The sequence below is a fragment of the Protopterus annectens genome, chromosome 7.part0 (assembly GCF_019279795.1).
Source record: "Protopterus annectens isolate FY-2018-M chromosome 7.part0, PAN1.0, whole genome shotgun sequence".
In the NCBI taxonomy this organism is placed as follows: Eukaryota; Metazoa; Chordata; order Ceratodontiformes; family Protopteridae; genus Protopterus; species Protopterus annectens.
Window position 1 is genome coordinate 1,497,122,596 of NC_056739.1, and position 24,977 is coordinate 1,497,147,572.

Consider the following 24,977-nt stretch of genomic DNA (forward strand, 5'->3'; position numbering starts at 1 on the left):
AACAAAGGAGAAAAGTGATTAGATGTATTAATAATATGAATTGTATCAAGTCACACTGAAAGTGCAGCAGAAACAAGTTATAAAAATGTTCCTTTCTCATTTGACAGTAACTGTCTGGATGGTTGTGATATTGCCAACAGTTAGGATATCCATGTACTCAAAGAATATTAACAGAGATTACAAATACTGCAGGTGTATTCCTCTTTTTTATGGTGCCTCATTCCCTTATCTATGCCTTCTTAAAAGCAATTCTATCTCTGTTTTATTGCATATGTTACCTGTATCAATGCTTAAAGTACTCTCTTGCATATGAACATTTTTTACTAAGGGGCAGTAACTGTGGTCATTAACACCAGCATTTGAATGTTAGGAATGTTGCTCTCCTAAACAGGTCAATGTACTTTCAGACTTTTTTTAAGTCTCTTCTCCCTAACACACCCTCAGTATGTGTACACTAAAGAGGGGACATAATGAAACTCCAGATTGTTGCTGCAGCCACAGTAATCATAGACACCTGCAAGCTATTAGCAAGGAGCACTTCTCAATGTTTGTCCTTGCATTGCTAGGGCATATGCATGCAATCATGTAGCTTCTCACACCATATGTATGCACTTACTGCAGATTGTGGTATTCAGGATTGTTAATGACTTAACATCTCATTTGCATACTCACAGTGCTCACAGGGCTGAGTCTGCACTATATCAAGCTAATCATGCAGCTAATGCCCTTATATCACACTGACAAGACTGTTGAGACACAGATAATTTGATACTTCTAAATAAACACACCTTTTAGAGAATTATCTATTTTCTACTTGCTATTCCTTAGATAATGGTTTTATTTTAACATTAAAAGATGAATTGCATTGACCACTGAAAATCATTTATTTATCTTAATTATTTTTTTCTTTATCTCTTTCTTTTACCATAGCCATGTCTGAATTTCAATAGTATGCTATAGAATGCTGTGTGATCTATATTTTTAGTTTGTATCTAATTGATGTTTGCACAGTTAATGCTGATGCATTATAACCTTGTAGGAAGTTCTGATATTTTTGCCTCTGTCAGCTGAATGAAAAAAGGTGTTATGCTTGCAAAATTCTACCTGACTGCCCTCTACAGCAGTGGAGATGACACAAAATAGTTTTGTTATACATTTCTAATGCTACATTTTGAATTATTAGTGTTAATGGTGCAATGTATTACACAGTTAAACATGTGCTATCTGCATTACAGGGCTGTTATAGGTTGTTGATGATATTTGATTGGGGGGGGGGGGCTATCCTAAGTTGTGTATAGTCATAGGGATCCTTAACTTTTAAATTGCTGTGTGCATGATCATAGGATCATAGGAGATTACTATGATTTCGACCTGGAGGTCATTTTAAGCCTAGCCATTTCATTCCAATATAATACCATAGAAATGTTAGTCAATACCCAAGATTGCATTTAGTAATGACTGCCCATGTCCAGGAGGGATGTGGGTGCTATCGCTGGTAAGAATTTATAGTGCCCCATCCACTTGTCCAGTTTACACTTGAACAGTGTCATAGATGTGCTCTGTTTCATGTGAATTGGTACCCTATTCCAAAGAAATAACAGATGCTGTGAGACAAATCTGTCCCTCCAGAATGTCCTATTTAAGCCACAGGCCATATTTAGTTCCCTGGAATGGGTAACTCTAGTCCCATTTGATTTATGGATATGCAGCAAGTTCATTAGGTTTGGGGTCTGAGATTGCTCTGTAAGCCAGGCATAAGTCTCCTCTAAGAAGTCTATACAATACAGAGTATAGTGACATGGAATTTAGTGGGTCTGTGTAAGGCACGTGCTGGAGTCCCTTGATCTTCTTTGTTAGAAACCTCTGAGGTCTCTCCAATTGTTGCAGGTGTTTTGTATGGTACATGCCAAACAGGGTGTTATACTCAATTTGGTGCCTGATTAGTGCCGAGTTTAGAGGGGCTATAACCTCCTTTGCTCTCAAGGTGATGCCTTTACTAATCAAGTGTATTACATAGAAAGCCTTCCTTACTACAGTAGACACATGGTGCTCGAAATTAAGGTCACAGTCAACTTGTGATCCCAGATCCCTTACCACTTCATGGGTACTTAGAGTATTGTTGTTGATTTGATAGTGTGAACAGACATTGTTTGTGCTGAAGGGAATGATGATGCATTTCTTTGCATTCAGTTTGAGACTGTGACTAGGACACCAGACGTTGGTCTGCATAAGACCCTCCTGGAGTATACTGACATCATTTGGGGATTCAATAATTGCACCCAGTTTGCAGTCGTCCACAAACTCGGTCAGCCACAAACTGTTAGTTTTGATCTGAACTTCTAAAAATATATGCCAAACAGTATGGGGCCTGGCACTGAGCCCTGTGGCACTCTGCTGGTGACAGGTCTGCTGGTTGATGTGGAGTCACCCACTTTGATAATGTATGTCTGGTTTGTGAGCCAGTTAGCAACCCATCTTATAACAAAGAGATTTACATTCAGTTTGTTAGGTTTATTGGCAATGCCTGAGTATGGGATTGTGTTGAAAGTCTTTGCCAAGTTGAGGTATGCTGTGTGCACAGATTTGCCCTCATCAATGGCCTTGGTCATTTCGAAGAAATCCTCTAGATTTAACAAGTAGGATCTGCCCTTGATGAAGCCAAATTGGGTAGGATCCAAGGTTTGGAGGTTGCCTATGTCTTTATTTATGAGGTCCATAATGATATGTTCCATGGTCTTACAGATGAGGCTGGTCAGGCTTATGGGTCTGTAATTCCCAGGGTCAGTTGCTAGGCTACCTTTGTGAAAGGGAATAATTGTTGCCGTTCTCCATTCCCCAGGAACAAAGGCTGTGGTTAGGCTATGATTGAAAAGGGTACTTAATGGTGATGCTAGCTCATATTTTAGCCTATTTAGAAGACAGTCTGGGATGCCGTTTGGTCCCATAGAGGCTGTGTTGTTGCCTTGGACAAGGCTTTAATGACCTGCTCTTCAGATATGTAGGGTGGCGGGAAAGTTTGGGGGAAGGTTTGTGATAAGTTTGGAGAGGATAAGGGAGTGAAGTTTTTACCAAAATTATCTACTAGCAGGATTTCCATCTCTGTGGGGTCAGTGTGTGTGATACCGTTAGCCACTAGTTCTGCACATGCTTGGGTCCTACCTTTTAGGCTACATACATAGCTGTAAAAGCCTTATGGTTATCCTTGGCTAAGTTTTTTTGCAAAGAAGCCCTTATAGGATTTGACAAGTTGTCTTATTTGCCTGTTTAGGCTGAGGATGGTGCTTTTCCATTGATGGGCGTTTGCCTTTGTTTTCTTGGACAGCAACTTTTTGTGTTTATTGTAAAGTTTGTTGATGCTGGACGTTCACCATGATGGCTTGTTTTTACTTGGGGCTCTGACTTTGATTATTTCTGATGCAGCCAAATATATACACTTATGCAAGTGATTGTACAGGGCTTTAGTGTAAACTTTGGTGTAGTTACCACTTCCAGCTAGGGGCGGTGCTTGGAATGCATTTATACCTTCACCTAGGGGTATAGTTTGCCTTGGTGAAGTTTTTTTAGTCTGATTTCACCCATTGTGAGTTCTGGTGTTAGTCCCAGGTCGAAGGTAACTAATTTTGGTGAGATTTAACTAATGAGGGTTTGACACTTGTGGCAGTGCATCTGTTTGACACGTTAGTGAGGAACACATCTAGTATGTTTGTTCCTCTTGTTGGGGTATGAACAATTTGTTCTCGAGCATTTGAGTTAAAGTCAAGGAACTTTTGCACTAGTGAGTTAGGGCTAACATACGTTTTCAACTTGATGGTGGGATTATTGAAATCCCCCATAACCAGTGTTCAGTAATATTTGGATTGACTCCAGTTTTGGTCTTGTAGGCTTCATGCATGTCATGACCCATGGAGGGGGATCTATAACTAGCTATAACTTGAATGGAGGTCTTACCCACCGTAACCTGAACTTGGAGTAACTCCATGGAGATGTCCAGTTTAACTAGATGGGATGTGAATTTATGTCTAATATAGATATAAACATTACCTCCTTTGGTTCTCACACATTCTTTTTGTGGTCTGAAGGTGTGGAAGGCATTGTAACCTTGCAAGGACTGGGTGCATGCATTCACACATAACTGAATTCACAGCCATTGTATCTGTGTATTGTATATGTACATATATGTGTCTGTTTTCTGTTTAATCTCATACAAGGATATGGATCCCAAGAGGAAAGCAGACATCACTCACATTCAGGTAGCACCCTGACTTCTAGATAGGGCTGTGGAGTAGCAGTGCAACTCCTGGTAGAGGTGGATCTTGTGGTTGCAGGTGATGACTCTGAAATGGTTCACACCTGTCTGAAGTGCCAGGAAATAGTGCTAGCACAATGCTTTATTGTGTGCATGCAGGCACACATGTTGAAAAAAAATTCATTTGACAATACCATTTCACAAACATGCATGCTATCTAAACAGTACTGCTGAGCGATATACATCTGTTGTTACTGGCCCTGAGCACTAAATATTCTGATAGATGCATGCATTTTTTGTTCACACACACTCTCCTCTTAAGTGTCAGCCTTGCCCTCCTACCCCCCATGTGCAAATGATGGTGATGATGACTGTGTCTTGCCCTTTGTACATGTCTTTATGACTTAGTGTTGCATGCATGTCTGATGCACACAGTGGATAGCTAATGCTTGCTTATTCGCATGCTTGCACTTATCAATGTCTATTGCAGAAGAAAAGATATTGATTTCTCGCTCCTACTCATTTGTGAATGATTGCTTCTCTAATTGTTGAACCACATTGTATTTCATTTAGTATTGTCATTACAGCAGTGAAAGCATTAGGTACTTCAGTCTTGCTTGTTGGTATACTTGTGCAAACAAGGGTATGATTGACCTGCTCCATATTTTATAGATAGAAATAGTTGTGAGCATCAAACATTTCAATTGATCACTAATACATTACTGTATATTGCAAAAATCTGACAGTAGAGAAATTACTAACATAACTGTACACCAAGGACAAATAATCTACTTAGGGACCTTTACATATGTCCATATGACAGGAATCAGTTATATTTCATTTTTTTCTTTACAGTTTCCATATTTACCTTGTCATTACTGCAGTACAAATTTTGTCCTTGGGGGTTGTCCCTGTCTGATGCTATTGGAACCCAGCCATTATATGGTTAAGTAAAGGTTATATAGTCTGACAGGCATCAGTTTTGCTATTTGTATCTGCATGAGATCTTAGACTTTGACCTAGGTAGTGATTGTGTGTGCTGTCCTTTGTCTCTTAGCCAGAGCCAGGGCATACTGTACACATCTCCATCTGCTAGCACAATCTGCAGCTGGTGGTTCTCCCTCAGACTCCTTGTCTGCACCTGCAACTGTTAGCCCTGCCTGTGGTTCTGTCCCTTGTTGTCTTTGTTGAAGCTGTTTCTTGACAATTACATTGTGTAACATAGCACAGACTAAAAGCATTTCTGCAGAGGTGCCTGAGCCATGCAACAGTGCACCTCCTGATGTGTCTAGACACCATAAACTTGATTTAAGCAAGCCAAAGACATGTTTTATGATATTCCTAGTTTGAGCATAGGCCTCATTGTATCCTTGCTCAGTGGGGTTGTGTAGATTTCTGATGGGTGTCAAGATCTAAGACTTCAGTGCATAACATGCATTTCCCACTAGATACCTTTGAGAATGTCACCCCTAGCAAACCTGGTGTACAACTCACAAATGTGCCATACATGTGAGTCATGGAAACTGCCTGGGTTACCTGTGCAGATATTGTAGATGATCCCTTTGGCATTACAAACAACCTGAAAATTTTCAAGTGGAATCAGTTTCTATTGATGTACCTCCTTCCCTATTCACTAGGTGAGGCTTTTGTTCTATGTATTTGCAATCTATGGCCCCCAAGACTTACCACTGGCAAGTGTGCCACTGCATAGAATTCTTACATGGTTCTTACTCTCTCCTGTGGTTTGTGTGGGGAACAGATGTGATTCCTTGCTTGTAGTAGAATTGCATTTAAAACTGATGCAATAGTCTAGTGGCTGATGCCCATGACACCTCTAATATATGCCCTGTCAGTCTCTGGAAAGTACCAGTAGCTAGTATATGTAATGCTATATGTACCTTTGATTTCACTGGGATGGGTTATCCATGATTTCTCTGTGGCCTGAGGTGGGGTGGCAGAGGTTGTGTATTTCCTGTAGTGTTTCCCTGTACACCTGTATCTTTCAGTAATTTCTGTGTCATGCAGTCAATGATAAGTCAAACAGGGTCTAAACGATCTTCTTCTTCTTGGCCGAGGTGTGGCAGCAACACCCTGATTTAAAGCACCTACAGCATAATAATAGCAGCAGTAACTCCTACCATGCTTTTTATAAATGTAATTGTGCTGCTTTCCAAAGAGATTTGGTGCACATGACAAAGCCTACACTGAGTTTACATGATTGCTTTATGGATTCATAGGTTCATAGGTTAGATTCATAGGTTAGTACTAGGCTAACTGCTCTTGGGAGCCATTTTAAGCCTAGCCAATCATCCCTTGTGAGACTCAAACCCTGCACCTTGAGTTTGTAAGTCAAACACCTTAACCATTAGGCCACCCTCCCAGATTGGTTAAGTAGCCTGTACTTCAGCTCTTTATGCTGCCATTAGCATATTCTGCTATTTCCCTTTGTTTGGTGGCTCTATATGTTGTGTAGACCAAATGCAACTGTTAATGAATCCATGTTAGTTCCAGTTTTAGGAAAGGCTTTTTCCTTAGTAGGAAGTTCGAATAGTGTGTGATTCTTGGCTTTGGGTGTTTCTGAGGGAGTAGTTTGGTTCCCTGATTTGGAGCAATTGTTTCAAATGTTATGAACAGTGAGGAAAGTGATTAGTGGAAAGGCATATTCTAATTTGAGAATCATGACATTTTTAGCTATTGCCATATTTACAATTAGGGAGAAAAGGTTTGAGAGTCTGTAACAGCTTTAGCTGATTTGTTACTTTAGAGACAATGCTGTCTGTGTGTATATTAAAGTTTAGAAGTAGTCTAGAGTTACACCAAGGTATTTCTGTTGTATAACATTTGGTATTGTAATCTGTTTTATGTGTGTTAACATTAAAAGAGATAAAGATGTTAGTTTCTAAAATCTATCTATTTGTATATCTCTATATGTGTGTGTATCTATTTTATATATATATATATATATATATGTATATATATATATATATATATATATATATATATATATATATATAAATATATATATATATATAGATCTACTTCACTTGACCTAAAACTCATTTGACTGGCACCCAGTCAACCTTGTTGGCTAGGCTTATGTAGGCCCTCGGGCCGATAGCCTAGTACCTACCTATGAAACTATGAACTATGAACCCAATTGAGCTAAATTTCATTTAACTGATAACTCGTTTGACTGACTCCCATTTCACCGACAGCTTACAAAGCTGAATTTCAACACACTAAATCTTAAACCATAGACAATTATACTTAGAACACCAGTAAGTAACCCTTTCCAGAACTTAAAAACTACTTACTTACCCTCTTAAGAGAAACGGGACAATGTGCAACCAAACTAGGTGGGGGGCTCTACCCCCCAAACCTCCCTAATTTTATATACTAACTCCAGGATCGCACTACAGTGGGGAATGGGCATATACCTTTAACTTACATTACATTACTGCTGGGAACGCACAAAACATTTGCTAAATTACTTTTGATACTTCCCATAAAAATGTAAAGAGACAAACCCACATTTAGAAACACTACAAGACTACTTTCTACATGACTATCGGAATTCTAACAGTCAGAACTGTAAGTTACAGTAATTCTTTTTTATCACAAGCAAGGCACAAGTGAAGGAAAACCCACAACAAGTCTATGTCTTAAATGTCAGTGAAATGGGAGTCAGTGAAATGAAATTTATGTCAGTTGGGTGTCGGTCAAATGGGTGTCAGTGAAATGAGTTTTAGGTCAAGTGAAGTAGACCCCATATATATATATATATATATATATGTATCTATATATATATATATATATATATATATATATACACACACACACACACACACACACACACACACACACACACACACACACACACACACACACACATATATATATATATATATATATATATATATATATATATATATATATATATACACACACACACACACACACACACACACACACACACACACACACACACATATATATATATTTAAACCATGACAAATATATCAATTAAAAAATTAAAAATCTGGCACATTCTAATATATATCTATATCTATATTTATATATATATATATATCTACATATAGATCCCTATCAGTTGAGCGAGGTTTCAGAAACTCGAAATTCGTATGTTTGAGACCATATGATCGAATTTTTGAAAATTCAAAGCTTTTGAATGGTTTTCAAAGGCTAACAATTTAGAATTGTTTGTTAAACTGATAATAAATAATACTACTGATGACAAGTCCAGCATGGGAAATTATTGTCGTTTCAAACTGTCATTGTAAATGCATATTAACACATAACCATAAATCAGTGTTGACCGAGACCAGATACTGAGATATAGTCCAAATAATCATTCTCAAGAAAATATTCCTGTTCCTATCTTATGTTTTTGGAAATATCCTGTCAGCAGTCCATAAATAATTACTTTCATTGTGGGGTTGTAGATTTCTGCAAAAATGATACAGTTAATAGACAGCTTCACTTATTAATGTTGCAAAACAAAACAAAAATAAAGTTCATGTGGAGACACAGATATTACTCTTGGATTTCTGAAGCCCATTGCATACGTTTTGACTTCAGTAGCCATGCTTGTACCAAATTTTCTTCAGTTGTGCTTCCCCTTCTAACTTTACTTTCCTGAAATAGCTACAGGGTTAGTGTTAACCTGCCTGAGCTGCTACTGTACCCACATCCATGCCTCTCAACTGTCCAGATTTTCACAGAATGTCCAAATTTTTGGCTCATATTTTTTGGTCTGTTCCCAGTAAATTTTGTGGTTTTCTGGCAAATCACTGGGATGGTGTCAGGATTGAAGTCACTAAATGAAGAATACATTTAGTTTCAGACTTTAAATCCTTCAGAAAATGGATGTTAAAACAAACCATGTTACTCTAGCAACTTTCTAAGTTTATAAGAGCAGTATTTAAAATATGACCCTGTTTTTGGCCATTGTCCCCCCATTTTGTCTGGCTTTGCTCAGATTTCTTGCACTAAGATGTTGAGAGTTATGCCCACATCACTGTATCTACATCAGTGTTATGGATTTAGTGATTCTTCTGCATGGCCTGCTTTTTACTGCTTAAACACCTTAGTTCTAACAGGAAAGCATTTAAATTGAAGTAGAAATATGAATGTGTAACATTGTGAGCATAGAGAGCACTGAGTAACTCTGCAGTACGGCATTGCCTGGAGTATGACTTAGTGCTCAGGGTAGCATCTGCATAAAGTACTTGGCATGCACTCTAAATATATAGTGCTTTTGTTCCACATCTAGGAAAGCATATAATATAATATGATATAATATAATATAATATAATATAATATAATATAATATAATATAATATAATATAATATAATATAATATCCACTAACATCCTCTAAAATCACAGTTTCAACATATCCTAGGGTATCTTACCTACAACATCAATTTTCATTTACTTTTCTGTGTTAACTGTCAGTTCTGATTTTTTATCAGTTTATGTAGTTAATATGCTTCTGTTGGTCATTTGGTGTTCTTTAACCCAGTTATTTTTCAGTCCAGCTAGCTTAGGAAAACGAATGAATACTAGAACATTATGATCAACCCCTGTGCTTTTTATACACACATTAGGTAACAATGCTGTTTTTCTGTGGTATACTGATATTTGAAATAGATCTGAAATGTCCTTTCAGGCCTTGGAATTTCTAGTTTTGATTTCATTCATTAAGGCTTTCAAGAGCCTTCTGGGCACTAGTGGTTCAATGTCCTATAATGTTTTAAAGAATGCTTTGCATTTGTTTCTTTTTTTCAAGAAGGCTATATTTTCCAAGCGCAGTACAATGCCTTAGACAGAATTAATATAACTGGAGTTACCAGTTCTACTCGGAGCAAGATGTGGCTTTTAGATTGACTGAGTAGATTCTGAACCTATTTGAAATGTACCCAAAACTAAAGTAAAATAAAAAAAACAAAATGGACATTCAAAATAAAAAATCAGATATTCTGAAATCTACCTATCTGCATATCTATCGGTCTGTGTATCTATTATATATATATATATATATATATATATATATATATATATATATATATATATATATATATATATATATATATATATATATATATATGTATATATATATATATATATATATATATATATATATATATATATATATAAAGCTTTAAACCATGACAAACATATCAACTAAAAAAATCTGTCACATTCTATTATATACCTATAGCTATATTTCTATCTACTAATCTATCTGTATCGATATGTATATTCTATATGAATATTCTATATGTATAACTATATCTATTTCTATAGCTATATCTGTAGCTATATCTGGACCTCTATCAGTTGATCGAGTTTTCAGAAAGTTGAAGTTCATATGTTTGAGACCATATGATCGAGTTTTTGAAAATTAGAAGCTTTTGAATGAGATTGTGGTACAGTAAAGATCAGGAAAGTTACCCTTTTCTTCAATATAGTGCAATCTTGGAGTTGGTATTTTTTAATTTGAAGGGGGTGTGGGGGCACAGGGGACATGCCCCCATGCATAAATGTAAAAAAAAGTAGATTTTTCTTTTTTTTTTTTGATGTTCGAGTTTTTGGAAACACAATCATATGGTCTCTTCTGTATAAATTTCAAGTTTGTGAAAACTTGATCATCTGACATAGATTTAATCTATATCTATATCTATATATCTGTCTTGAGAGAGAAAGAAGGTTGGATGATATGGAGATAGTGAATCATGAAGTGCAATGGATTAGCAAGGAGGAAGTAAGGACAGCTATGAAGAGGATGAAGAACGGAAAGGCTGTTGGCCCAGATGACATACCTGTGGAAGCATGGAGGTGTTAGAAGAGATGGCAGTGGAGTTTTTAGCCAGATTGTTTAATGAAATCCTGGAAAAGTGAGAGGATGCCTGAGGACCGGAAAATAAGTCTTTTGGTACCAATTTTTAAGAATAAGGGTGATGTTCAGAGCTGTAGTAACTAGAGAGGGATAAAACTGATCAGTCACAGCATAAAGTTATGGGAAAGAGTAGTGGAAGCTAGGTTAAGAAGGGAGGTGATGATTAGTGATCAGCAGTATGGTTTCATGCCAGGAAAGAGCACTACAGATGTCATGTTTGCTCAGAGTGTTGATGGAGAAGCACAGAGAAGGTCAGAAGGAGTTGCATTGTGTTTTTGTAGACTTAGAGAAAGCATATGACAGGGTGCCTAGACAGGAGTTGTGGTATTGTATGAGGACGTTGGGAGTGTCAGAAAAGTATGTAAGAGTGGCACAGGATATGTCCGAGGGTAGTTTGATAGCAGTGAGGTCTGCGGTGGGAGTGATGGATGCATTTAAGGTGGAGGTGGGATTACATCAAAGATCAGCTCTGAGCCCTTTCTTATATGCAATGGTGATGGACAGGTTGACAGATGAGATCAGACAGGAATCCCTGTGGACTATGATGTTTTCTGATGACATTGTGATCTGTAGTGAGAGTAGGGAATAGGTTGAGGAGACCCCGGAGAAGTGGAGATATGCTCTAGAGAGGAGACGAATTAAGGCCAGAAGGACTAAGACAGAATATATGTGTTTAAATGAGAGGGAGGATAGAGGAATGGTGAGGATGCAGGGAGTAGAGTTGGCGAAGGTGGATGAGTTTAAATACTTGGGATCAACTGTTCAGAGTAATGGTGAGTGTGGAATAGAGGTGAAGAAGAGAGTACAGGCAGGGTGGAGTGGGTGGAGAAGAGTGTCAGGAGTGATTTGTGACAGATGGGTACCAGTAAGAGTGAAAGGGAAGGTCTATGAGAGGCTAGTGAGACCAGCTATGTTATAAGGGTTGGAGATGGTGAGAGCTGGAGGTGGCAAAGTTAAAGATGCTAGGATTTACATTGGGTGTGACAAAGATGGACAGAATTAGGAATCAGTATATTAGAGGGTCAGCTCAGGTTGATCGGTTTGGAGACAAAGCCAGAGAGTCGAGATTGCATTGGTATGGACATGTGCTGAGGAGGGATGCTTGGTATATTGGGAAAAGGATGCTAAGGATGGAGCTGCCAAGTAAGAGGAAAAGAGAGAGAGGACATGCAGGTGGTTGGTGTGACAGAGCAAGATGCAGAAGACAGGAAAAAATGGAAACAGATGATCCACTGTGGCGACCACTAATGGGAACAGCCGAAAGAAGAGCAAGAATTTGTCTATCCATCTATAGCTATATCTATCTGTCTATTTTTCTATCTAGTTATCTATATTTCTTTTCTCTAAAACCATTTTTTTCTTAAACTGAGAACTGCACAAAATATAATAGAAGAATGCCTAAGATCAGGGGCACTTTTTAAAAAAAATGTCAGAATTAACTTAGAAAATTGACAGAATAAGATTTTTATCAATCTGCAGTTTTTGAAGCACAAGAATTCATAGCTGGGACATTAACGGTCACTGTTTTGTCAATAAAATTGTAAATAAACTTTTTGAGGAACAGAGTAAAATTCTAAGGCAAAAATCATGGAAAATGTGTGTGTTGGTTGGAGGTGTCAGCATGAACTGGTGTACATCTGGATAGTGAATAATTAAAATTTTACTTCAATAATTTAAACACTTTCAATTGCTGAAAGAAGCTGTGGCTACATGGAGCAACCACAGCTATTATATGCATGTCTTTTTGAATCATGACAGAGGGGTACTTCAAGTTTCTCGCCACAACTCGGTAGTGCTATCCACCCATCAGATAACATTTAGAGACGTAAGCCTTATAAATCAGGATTGGCAATACAATACCACTCATAACCATGAATCAGGCTCTGGAAAATAATGTTTTCTGAATTTCTTACATAAGTAGTTTTCATTGTTTTCTGCATTGGTTATGAATTTACATTTTACATTCTCTTGTATTGTCATCTCTCAGAAGTTATAACAGCCTCAAAATGTTTCAAATAAAATGTGTTATAGTAGTGATGCTGAGTTTCTTTGAAGAGCTTATTCTGCTGGGAAAAAAAATCCATCTATTATTACTTCTTTCTGTTCTTTTCTTTGTCTGCCCTTATGTGTAAAATGGTGGAAGCAGTACTTTGATGGAATTATTCAGCTCTAATGCATAATCAACAGGGTAAACCACTTACGTGTGAATTGAAAACCTGCAGAAAAGAGAGCTTACTCCTCATTCAGGGACATTTGAGATGTATGATCTAGCTGCACTCATGTCCCCTTTCTTGCTGCACCTACCTGTTCTTGAAGCAATCCATACAGAAACACAGACATAGGCTCACACAAACATACAAACACTTGCACACTCACATATACACATTCATATTTTATTACAAGTGGCATGTAATTAAACACATACTGATTTTATTTTTTGTGCCACTTGGACACAAACACAAATTTTATTGTGAGTGACACAGCACTAGTTTATGTTTCGCTCATGAACTTATGAGCTATCAGATCCAATAAGCAGATGAAAACTTGTCTGCAACTTACTAGTATTTTATAGTACTTTAATCTCTCACTCTAATGTATTCTACTACTGAATGATACGCTACCTTGCCCAGCTTTCTACTACTAAAAATGTTTATGTTCTAATATGAAAATTAATAATTGTAAAGTTTTTATGTATGTATTCCAACAAATCTGGAACATGTATTGATATGTAATTGTATAAATAACTACAACTGTAAGTCTTCTGTATCTATGTACATGTGGAGCTTTTCTTCCCGGGCCTCCGCTGAAAATGGACCTGTATCCAATCGGACTTTCCCGGTTAACAAATGTAAAATAAAATTAAATAAATAAATTACTTAAACAGAACTTTGACTAATGATAACTCGTGCCACTTGTAATAAACACTGTTGTGTGTCAACAGAGGTGTTTTCAGAACACAGAAAAAAAAGACTCAAAAGAATAAATTTACTTACAGGATGTATAAAGCTTAGATATTACATAATACATAAAACAAGATGAACACATGATCCCAGTGTTTGCAGGCCCTAACTCAAAAGCAGGAGCCTGACTGAATCAGAAGGTATTGTGACTGAACAAATGCTGTTGAAGAGCTGCATGTGGGGGAAGAATAGCTGTGTCGTTGGATGTACGGGTCTACTTTAGAACAACGAATGTTTGAAATATTGAGCGATCACATGAGCTAATATTTCAAACCTCGATATTGCTATTTTTTTTTGCACTACAGTGTGGATCAGAATATTTGCCCTTTCCTCATTGTAGTGCAATCTTGGAGTTGCAATATATATTTAGCAGGTGTGTGTGTGTGTGTGTGTGTGTGTGTGTGTGTGTGTGTGTGTGTGTGTGTGTGTGTGTGTGTGTGTGTGTGTGTGTGTGTGTGTGTGTGTGTGTGTGTGTGTGTGTGTGTGGGGGGGGGGCAAAGCCCCCCGCAATAGCAATTTTGAGTTTTGGAATATTCGCTCATATGAGCGTTCGAGACATTGATCTTTCGTTTTTCTGACATAGACCCAGATGTACAGCTGTCTTTGTTGCTGGGTTCAAATGTCCTCACCATTACCAGTGACATACTCCTGAACTACATGTCATTTGCAATCACCTCAGTGCAAAATGCAAAGGCAGCCTAAAAAACACTAATCACAGATTTTTAATGCCTTAAAGCCTGTAAGTTAATTCTATTGCAAAAGAGGGATACAACTGCTACTTGACCATGGCTGCTGACTTTATTAGTCTCTTCCTAGCTCTGGTAACACCTGAATAAGATTACAGCCAATCACAGGCTAGTTCTCAAAACATGGACCTAACAGGCTACAGCTCTATGTGCAAATCTGAGTTGGTGTAAATACAGAAAAAAGCCCACAGAAATAATTGCAGCTGTAGTTTTTTTTACAGACTAGCAAACTCAGGACATTTCCTCTTCCATAGACAATTAATGTAAGCAGTGGGATGCAGTCTTTCAATCTTTGAGTGTTCTGCCTGGGCTGGGATGGGTGGCAACCATAATACTGCAGCCATTATTTCACCCAACACAACAAGACTGTCATTTGTATACATTTGAAATGCTCCAGACATACTTTATAACCAACCAATGCATGAAACATTATTTCAGGTTTAATAGAGAATTGTTTCCATGCTCACCTTTTTAACATGTTTAAACTGTGGCTTGTGCATTCTCCATTGTTAAACACTTATTGTCTGCATTCTCCATCCTCACAGCAATTCTAGATACTTTGAAAAATGTTGCATTCATTTCAGAAAGCAATTTTATTTTCAGGTACACTTTACTCAGAGTATCCTTCATAAATCTATGAATAAGTGCATCTTCCAAACTTAAATTAAATTCACAAAATGCACCATTGTTTCAGCTCAGCAACACACTGCATCACTGTCTCTCTCTGGATTTTTGATAACGATTAAAATGAATTGTTTTTGCTCTTATCAGTGATTTAAGATCCAGATGAACTTCAGCTTTTTAGCAATCTGTAGAGCTCATCTTTAGAATTTTTCTGGTTGGTCTAGAACTCTTCTCTCCTCTCCTTTACAGTCAAGAGTAAGCACTTTTAACACAATAACTTCATAATCTGGTAAAACACCGTGGATTGTATTGGGATAGCAACATTTTAAGGTGAGCTGTAGTCATGTGTAAAACAGTAGTTATTTTATTATTCTTTTTTAACAACGTCACCAGTGAGCGTAGATCACCAACTATAAATGATGAAGAGATTTCTCATGAGCAACATCTAACTAATATACTGACAAATACTGTACATTTGTAGTGTTGAAAGCTACTTACATATGTTTATAGAACAGTACATAGATGTTTGGTTACTAGGTGGGTTCCCTAGTCTTTGGAGAATTGCTGCAGAAATGGAAGTTCAACCAACTCATTCATGGGCCAATGGTCCATCAGCAGTTCTTCTCCCTTCAAATGACCACATCTGATAGCACCGCTTCTTGCACCCATTCAAGTAATTAGTTCCAGAGGAGTAGTAGCAGGCATCCCTAAGTTAGGCAAGAGAGCTATAGATCATTCTTCCTTGCCTGGGAATTTGGCCCATCCATTCCTTCAGCAGTGAGAACTCAGTGGTAAAGGGTGGGTTAGCCAGCTTGACTCTAGGAGAAACCCACTCCTAGGCTGTCTACAAGTTTTCCACAGCTGCCTGGTCAATGAAAGAGGTATGTGTGGTCTCACATAAACTTCACTTTCTCCATCTCAGAGGGAAAGTGCCTGTGTGATGTAGTGGGAGCCAACGTAGCTATTACAGACTAACAATACATCCAACCACTGCAATGTATGGTCAGTGTCAGAAGCCTACCAGACACCATCCTGCCAAACATGAGTGAGCTGACATTTCCCACTCAAGCATTTCATCCTCCCATTTGATCTCTATGATGCCCATGCAGGTAACGGGACATGAATCATGTGGGCTGCAGTCAGGGCTTCATCCCTCTTTGCTGCAGGGCCAGGGTAGCAGTTCTCTTTCCAATGCATGTGATAAAAGCAGGAGACAGAACACAACTAACTGTAACATTAAAGAATCAGAATGTAAGAATACTAGTAGATTTGGGAGCAATGGCGAACATCACGAACCATGGAGCTTTCAATAATCTAAAACCACTAGTGCTGAAGAAGGCATTACACTGCTTCCACTGAAATGTTAATTTACATTCTGCTAATGAACTACATCACTATAGATCCCCCCCAAACAAAGGCTCTGTATCAAATAGAAATAAAGCAAGTTAACCAACACAAAGGCTCTAGATTAAATATTTATTTATTTATTAATTTACATTTGTTAACCGGGATAGTCCGACTGGATATATGTCCATTTTCAGTGGAGGCCCGGGGAGAAAAGCTCCAAGAGTAGTACATTGCAACACATAAGAAAAGGCAAAAAATCAACAAACGATTCGGTTACCTGAAAAAGCAAGAAATACAATTTGCTAAAGGATATCATTTACAAGAAGAAGTCAGCAAAAAAACCTTAAATATGTAGTTATTAGAACTATGTGATACTATCCTATGAGATTATTAGTTAGATGAAGGACATAGGTAACTAATATATATATTGGTGTAGGAATTAGCCAGGCTTAGTACAGTAGCAAGACCTTTTTGAGCCCAGGTATAGTTTGAGCTTGGATTTGAAGTGAGACAGGGAAGAAATTGAGGTTAACTCAGGGGGTAATAGGTTCCAGGCCTTACCTAGGGAGTTTGACAGGAGGGAGTCGGCTTGGTTGTTGGTTTTATAAGTCTGGATGAGGACCTTGTTGGAGGAACGAAGTGGTTGTGGATTGTTATACAAGGTAATTAGGGGTTTGAGTGAGGGAGTGTTATCAGGGGTGTAAATGATTTTGTGGGCTATGATCAGTTGGTTGTATAGCATGAGACTAGGAAGTTCTAGCCATCCTAGCTGAGTTAGGTTAATGCAGTGATGTGTCCTAAAAGGGAGGCCGGTGGCAAATCTGGCAATGTGATTATAACAGGTGGTAAGTTTATTTAGATTGGACTTGTTGTTATTTAGAAGGAGAGGTGACGCATACAGAAGAGAAGAGTGAAGGTGGGAACGGGCAATTGCTACCTTGGCTAGGGGAGTTAAAAAGTTCTTTAATCTATACAGTGGACCTAGTTTTTTGTTAATGGTTTTGATTAGGTGGTTGACGTGCAGGTCATATTTTAAGTGGGTGTCAATGGTGACACCTAGAATTTAGTGGAAGGGTCAGGAGAGATAATTGTGCCATCTTTGGATTTAATTATGAAGTTGATGGGGGTGGACTTTAGTGTAGGTAAGAATATAAGCATTTTGGTCTTTTTGGGGTTTAGTAGTAAGCGGTGGTTGGATAGCCAGTTTTCTACAGTGTTAAAGGTAGTTTGGGTCTTTAGCTGTAACTCTGCAGGGGACGTGGCTGAACATATCAAAGTTGAGTCATCTGCATATTGAATGCAGTTGACATTAGGAATGGCAGTATGTAGATCATTTATGAAGATGGAGAATAACAGAGGGCCTAGAATAGACCCTTGAGGGACACCAGGTTAGTTGGTAATAAGGTGGACAGTTTTGAGTGCCAGAGTACAGCTTGTTGTCTACCACTTAGGTAGGATTCGAACCATTGAAGAGATTTGGGTTCTAAACAGAGTGGTCTTAGTGAGTGGATTAACAGTTGGTGATCCACCATATCAAAAGCTTTGGACAGATCCAGGAATAGAGCGGAGGAGAGATGGTTATTATTACGATAAGAATTAATGGTGTCTGAGAAGGCTAATAGGGCTGTAGTGGTGCTATGGTGAGGTCTAAAGCCATGTTGGGTATCTGCCAGGAGATGGTTGTTAATTAAATGGTTCATGAATTGCTTTTGGATACATTTTTCCATTATTTTGGCTAGGGGAGAGAGTATGGCAATTGGCCTATAGTTGGATATTTCGGTAGAGCCTCCCCCTTTGTGTAGAGGGATGACATAAGAGATTTTCCAGATATTAGGAATTGTAGCTTCAGTTAGCATGCGATTTATAAGTACTGAGATAGGATAGGCAATGGTGTCAGCTGATTTTTGTAGATATTCAGCTGGAAGTTGGTCAGCTGCAAGAGTGGTAGGTTTTAGCTTTTTGAGTAGGGTGTGTATAAATGAGGTGGCAATAGGTTGGAAGCTAAAATGTGGAAGATTAGTAGAGGTGGAGCAGTTTGGGCTGTATGTGCTAGGTGGCAAGTTACTTGCTAGGGTTTGTATGGTCTCAGTGAAAAAGCGATTAAAACTATCTGCAACAGATTCAGATGGTTTGTCAGTGAGGGCCTGAGGTACAGGGGTAGTCTTTTTTCCAGGGTGTATTAGATTATTTAGTCCTGCCCAGAATTTTTGAGTGTTTTTCTGGTGAAAGGACTGTAGATTGCTGAAGTATTTTTTTTTGTCAAGTAGTACAAGTTTTTTTGTTTCATTCCTTAGTTGCCTATATACTATTTTATCCTGAGGGAGTTTTGTAGTTCGGCTTAGAGCCCATGCTTTGTCTCTGAGTTTAATTTTGAGCCTGGTCTCATTCGAGAGCCATGGTGCCATTTTTGGTTTTGTTTTTTTAGAGCGGATGGGAGCATGACTGTCTAGAATCTCCAGAACTTTTGTTAAAATACATTACTGCTTCATCTAAGGGGAGGTTTTTAAGCATTGACCAATTGCAGGATTTTAGTTCAAGTTGGAACTTGGTTACGTCAAAATTCTTTTTGTTTCTGACATATCTTAGTAGTGATTGGTTGTGGTTAGTTATTTTATGCCTAATTATGTATGTGAGATGATGATCACTAAGACTATCAGAGAGGGTACCATATGTATACATGTTGGGATGGTTATTTATGAGCACCCAATCAAGTATACTTTCTTTCTGGTGGGGCTTGCTAGTTCTAGTTGGGGTGTTAATGACTTGCTTGAAGGAATGCAAGTTAATGTGCATGGTAGGGGCTTCAGAGGAACAGTTGCTCCAGTCAATATTAAGGTCACCTAGAATTATGGTCTCTTGGGGGTAGTGGGTGGATATCCAATATAGGATATCTTCAAGTGTGGTTATATTGTTGCCTGGGGGGATGTACATGCAGATTATATAGATGTGTTTGCTGTTATTTAGTTTCAGTTTAGTAGCTAGGATTTCAGAGTTATTGGACTGAGGTGGCTGAATAATGTCGGTGGTTACAGTCAATTCAGATTTGTATAGAACCGCAACCCCACCCCCTTTTCTGGATGCTCTGTCCAGCCTATGTATTTTATACCCAGGGGGGAGTATTTCATTGTCTGGAGTACAGGGTTTTAACCAGGTCTCTGAGAGACACAAAATATCAGGGGCTAGATCAGCAAGGAGTGCATGAAGTTCATGCACTTTGTTATTAATACTACGGATGTTGAGATGACAGGTTAAGAGAGAGTTAGGTAGGTGAGGAATAGTATGGGTATAGCTTTGGTTGCTGATAGGGAGAGAAGATTTATTTATGTTGTTAGGGCCAGGGTTAGGGTGTATGTCCCCGTCAATTAACAGGTTGAGTCTTAATTTAGATATAAGTTTCATAAGTTTATCTATTATTTTACTATAGTGTTTGAGTCTGGGACTAATTTTGCTAGGGTAAGTGTGTTGGGAACAGGAGCATGATGTGAGCAATGGCTTGGTATTACTGGTGTGAGTAAAGTGGGTGTGTTTATTATCAGGGTTACAGGTCTGACCATATGAAGCATGAAGTCCTCCAAGAGGTTGTGTTTCATATAAGGTAAGGAGGTATGGGGCTAGCAAGATGGGTATTAGTATGGAGTACCACATGTTTGTGGGAATAGAAATTTCAAAGTCCACAAGCAGTAGTAGAATTGGGGTTTGAGGAAGAGATGGTTGGGTTTAGAGTATGTTAGCGATCCACCAGAGGGAGTAGTTGCTATAAGAGTAGGTGTGACTAGAATAAGGAGAGCTAATTTGTGAAGTGGGAAGATGATTGGAGCAGAGTGGTGTGGGGGTGGCTATGGGGTTATAAATTCAGATGTACTGGGGGCGGGTGGGAATAGGAGGCAGGGAGGGGAGCGAAGAGAGCCCGAGCAAAGCGAGGGCGAACGGAACGGGGCTACACCTTCAACACATTAAGCTGTTTGTAGCTCAGCTAGGTGAGTAAACTTGGCTGTAAAGCATGAGGTGAAAGTTAAAATATTAGCTGGAATTATAATATTCCGTATCTGGAATGAAAGTATACAGCTAAGGTTATGGGAGGAATCAGGTACTTGAGGGAAGTTAATTTGGTGTACCTTGGACCCGCGGTCAGCAGTCTCAGAGAGATACAATAATATGTGAACCACCTTGGCTCTTCAGTAGAAGTTGCCGTGCTGACAAAAAAATAATGTAGTCTTGTTCTTTTAAATCTCTGCTGGGGATGGCAGTCGGTTCTACTCTGGATACTTAGAGGGGCAAGTTACAAGGGAAACTGCCTGGAAAGACCAGAAGAGAAAATAAGGAAAGGAGTGGTTAAGTTGAGGTCGTAAGCTAGAGAATACTGCACATAGCACTTATCAAATATAGTTGCTGTCCACTAGAGGATCGACCAGCTTCAGTAAATGCATAGGTTTCTAGTTACGTTAACTAACATTTTGTTCTAAAATAACCAATCTCAGAGGTCTTAGATGAGAGGTAGCTACTGTATAGTAGTAGAACAGGCATGCACTTTGATGCGATCACTGAGCAGTTTGAAAATAGGCTGTAACATTATTTAATACATCTTAAATTATTAGCGTTGTCTTAGACAATCCGTATATATGCTTTATCAATCAGTATAGTCTGCACGCTGAATCAGGAACACTGTCTACTCTTGTAGCGAGTGAAATTACAACTTAAGATAACTTAGCAATGCAAGGTTTAAATTAAAGTAACATGAGAGAAACATCCCAGATATGCTCAGAACTAGTTCAAAATGATGTGAAGATTACTGATCCTACAGACATTGCCAACATACTGGCTGACAGGTTCAGTGCAAACTTCTCCCAAAAGGTGAGATATCTATACCAAATGATTGTAGCCCCCCAAACATCTCTAACGCCCAAGTGAGAACTGCTCTCTCCAAAGCAAAAAACACAGCATCCATGGGACCTGATGGTGTCCCCGGCTGTGTGCTCCATGAACTCAACGAGGAATTAAACCCACAGCTAGGACAGCTGTTTAATCATAGTCTCACCTCTGGATACGTACCCAGGGAGTGGCACTGCGACAGTGGTCCCACTTCATAAAGGCGGTGCCTCCACCGACCCAGGAAATTACCGGCCCATTAGCTTGACAAGCCTTATCTGCAAAGCCATGGAGAGGATCATAATGGATCTCATAAACAAAGACATAGGGAATATGCAGACTTTGGATCCAACCCAGTTTGGCTTTGTCAAAGGCAGATCATGCCTTTTAAACTTGGTTGACTTTTTCGAAACAGTCACCAAAGCCATTGATGAGGGAAAAGCAGTCCATACAGCATACCTCGATCTGGCGAAAGCTTTCGATACAATACCCCACTCAGGTATCATTGAAAAACTCATCAGCTTAAATGTTAACCCATACATCACAAGATGGGTTGCAAACTGGCTGAGCGACAGAACCCACAGGGTCAGAGTTGCTGGCGCCATGTCAGACTCTAAGCCTGTCACAAGTGGTGTCCCACAGGGCTCAGTCCTGGGCCCACTCTTGTTTGGCATCTACTTCTCAGTACAAGCAAACACAGGAGGGTTATGGCTGACAAAGTTTGCAGATGACTGCAAACTGGGCCGTAGTCGAAACACATCTGACACAGATATCCTTCAGAAAGGTCTCACAGAAACGGATAACTGGTGCCAGAGCCATGGCCTAAAGTTAAATGCCAAAAAATGCATAGTCATACCCTTAGGGAAAAACAAGGTTACCCCTAGCTACCATATAGGTGGCAATCCACTGAGCACAGAAGAAGTTATTAGGGACCTGGGGACCCAGGTTGACAGTAGCCTGTCATTCGACACCCATGTAGCTAAAGTAGTTAGGAAGACCTTCTACATTGCCCACCTTATCATGAAGGGATTCACATCTAGATCAAGGAGGTCATAGTTTCCCTGTACTCATCACTCATCAGACCAATGATTGAGTACAATGCCCCATTCGGAATGTATCTGACCTGACACTTGCAGCAGCTGGAGAAGCCACAAAAGTTCCTCACCAAAAGGATAAAGGGTCTCAAAAATCTGTCCTATGCTGCCTGACTGAAAGAACTTCAGCTCTATTGAGTCTAAACACCGCTTGCTCAGAGGTGACCTGTGCCTGACATACAAGGCCATGTCAAACCCAGATTTGATGAATATGCTTCACCTCAATAAATCTAGATCCATCAGAGCCACAAGGCGGAGACTTAAACCTCGACACGGCTATTAATAGGATGTGCTGGAGGGATAGATTCATCACCCAAAGACTCCCTATGCTGTGGAACAAAATCCCGGTATATGTGAGGCAGAGCACCTTGCTGGCCTTGTTCAAGAGAAATCTTGACCAATGGATGGGAGATCGCAGATATACCCCAGGGATTACCCCAGTGTCACTGCTCGACAGAGGCACAGCAAAATAATGGGCATAGTTCCCCATACTAAAGGGGTGGCGTAAGCCACAAAACTATGGGCTAGGCTTGAAAATGCCCTCGGGCAGATAGCCTAGTATAAACCTATGAACCTATGAACCTATGAACAGTTCATTTTAGACATACCAATGCGCTGAGGATGCTGCCGACAGGGTCAAGGTACGCTGAAGTTTGAAATTGGTGGGTTTTTTGTTTTCTTGGTAGGTGTATTTGAAACCTCGCCCTGCGTATTGGGGGTGGGGGAGGCTACACCTTCAACAAATTAAGCTGTTTGTAGCTCAGCTAGGTGAGTAAACTTGGCTGTAAAGCATGAGGTGAAAGTTAAAATATTAGCTGGAATTATAATATTCCGTATCTGGAATGAAAGTATACAGCTAAGGTTATGGGAGGAATCAGGTACTTGAGGGAAGTTAATTTGGTGTACCTTGGACCCGCGGTCAGCAGTCTCAGAGAGATACAATAATATGTGAACCACCTTGGCTCTTCAGTAGAAGTTGCCTTGCTGACAAAAAAATAATGTAGTCTTGTTCTTTTAAATCTCCGCTGGGGATGGCAGTCGGTTCTACTCTGGATACTTAGAGGGGCAAGTTACAAGGGAAACTGCCTTGGCTCTTCAGTAGAAGTTGCCGTGCTGACAAAAAAATAATGTAGTCTTGTTCTTTTAAATCTCCGCTGGGGATGGCAGTCGGTTCTACTCTGGATACTTAGAGGGGCAAGTTACAAGGGAAACTGCCTTGGCTCTTCAGTAGAAGTTGCCATGCTGACAAAAAAATAATGTAGTCTTGTTCTTTTAAATCTCCGCTGGGGATGGCAGTCGGTTCTACTCTGGATACTTAGAGGGGCAAGTTACAAGGGAAACTGCAGTTAACTCTCTTCCCTTGTCTTCCCCTTTGCTAAGTGTTCTTCCAAACATTAATGACATGAAGTAGGGAATATGCTTTAGAGTCCCCTCTCAGCCTCTTTAACACAAGAATTCTCGACAATGACAAAAATAATGTCAGGGCAAAGGTGTAAAAAATATGGGACACATTTTAAGTACATAGTACTTTACTTCTATTTAAGTACATAGTACTTACTTCTATTTACATAGTAAGTAAATAGAAGTAAAGCAATGCATATGTCATGTAAATAAATGAAAGCAAAGTCAACGTCCTTGCTGAACAGGTACTGTGAACTGTCTGAATGCACTGGTAAGATGAAACATCATCACATCAGACTTAATATAGGCCATTTAGTCATACATGTGCTACAACCAGAAAGGAAGAATTTCCTTTCACTTGAGGCAAAAGCTGGGGGTTTTCTGAAAAAGTTTAAAGAATAGAACATACCTGTGAAAGCACCGGGACCCACACATTGAATTTCATGAAATATGACACCAGCAATGCTCAAGAGTCCAAGAGAGATGAGGCAGTCATTTCACACCAACAGAAGTAAATACAAATAAACTGTATGCAACTGTGTTTGGGGAACTAGACTTCAGATCATATCTGTTATCAATATAAGCTTCACCCTCTACCCTCAGATGAGGCCCATAACTATTATTTTTTCCATACATGTTGAATTTACAAGGCTGATTAATGGCATTAATTCAGATAAAGAAAACCCCCAGTATGCCAACCAACAAATGACATACTCCAGGATTCAACAAGCTTGGAGCAAGGACGGTTTTAGCCTTGCGCTGAGCGTTCTCA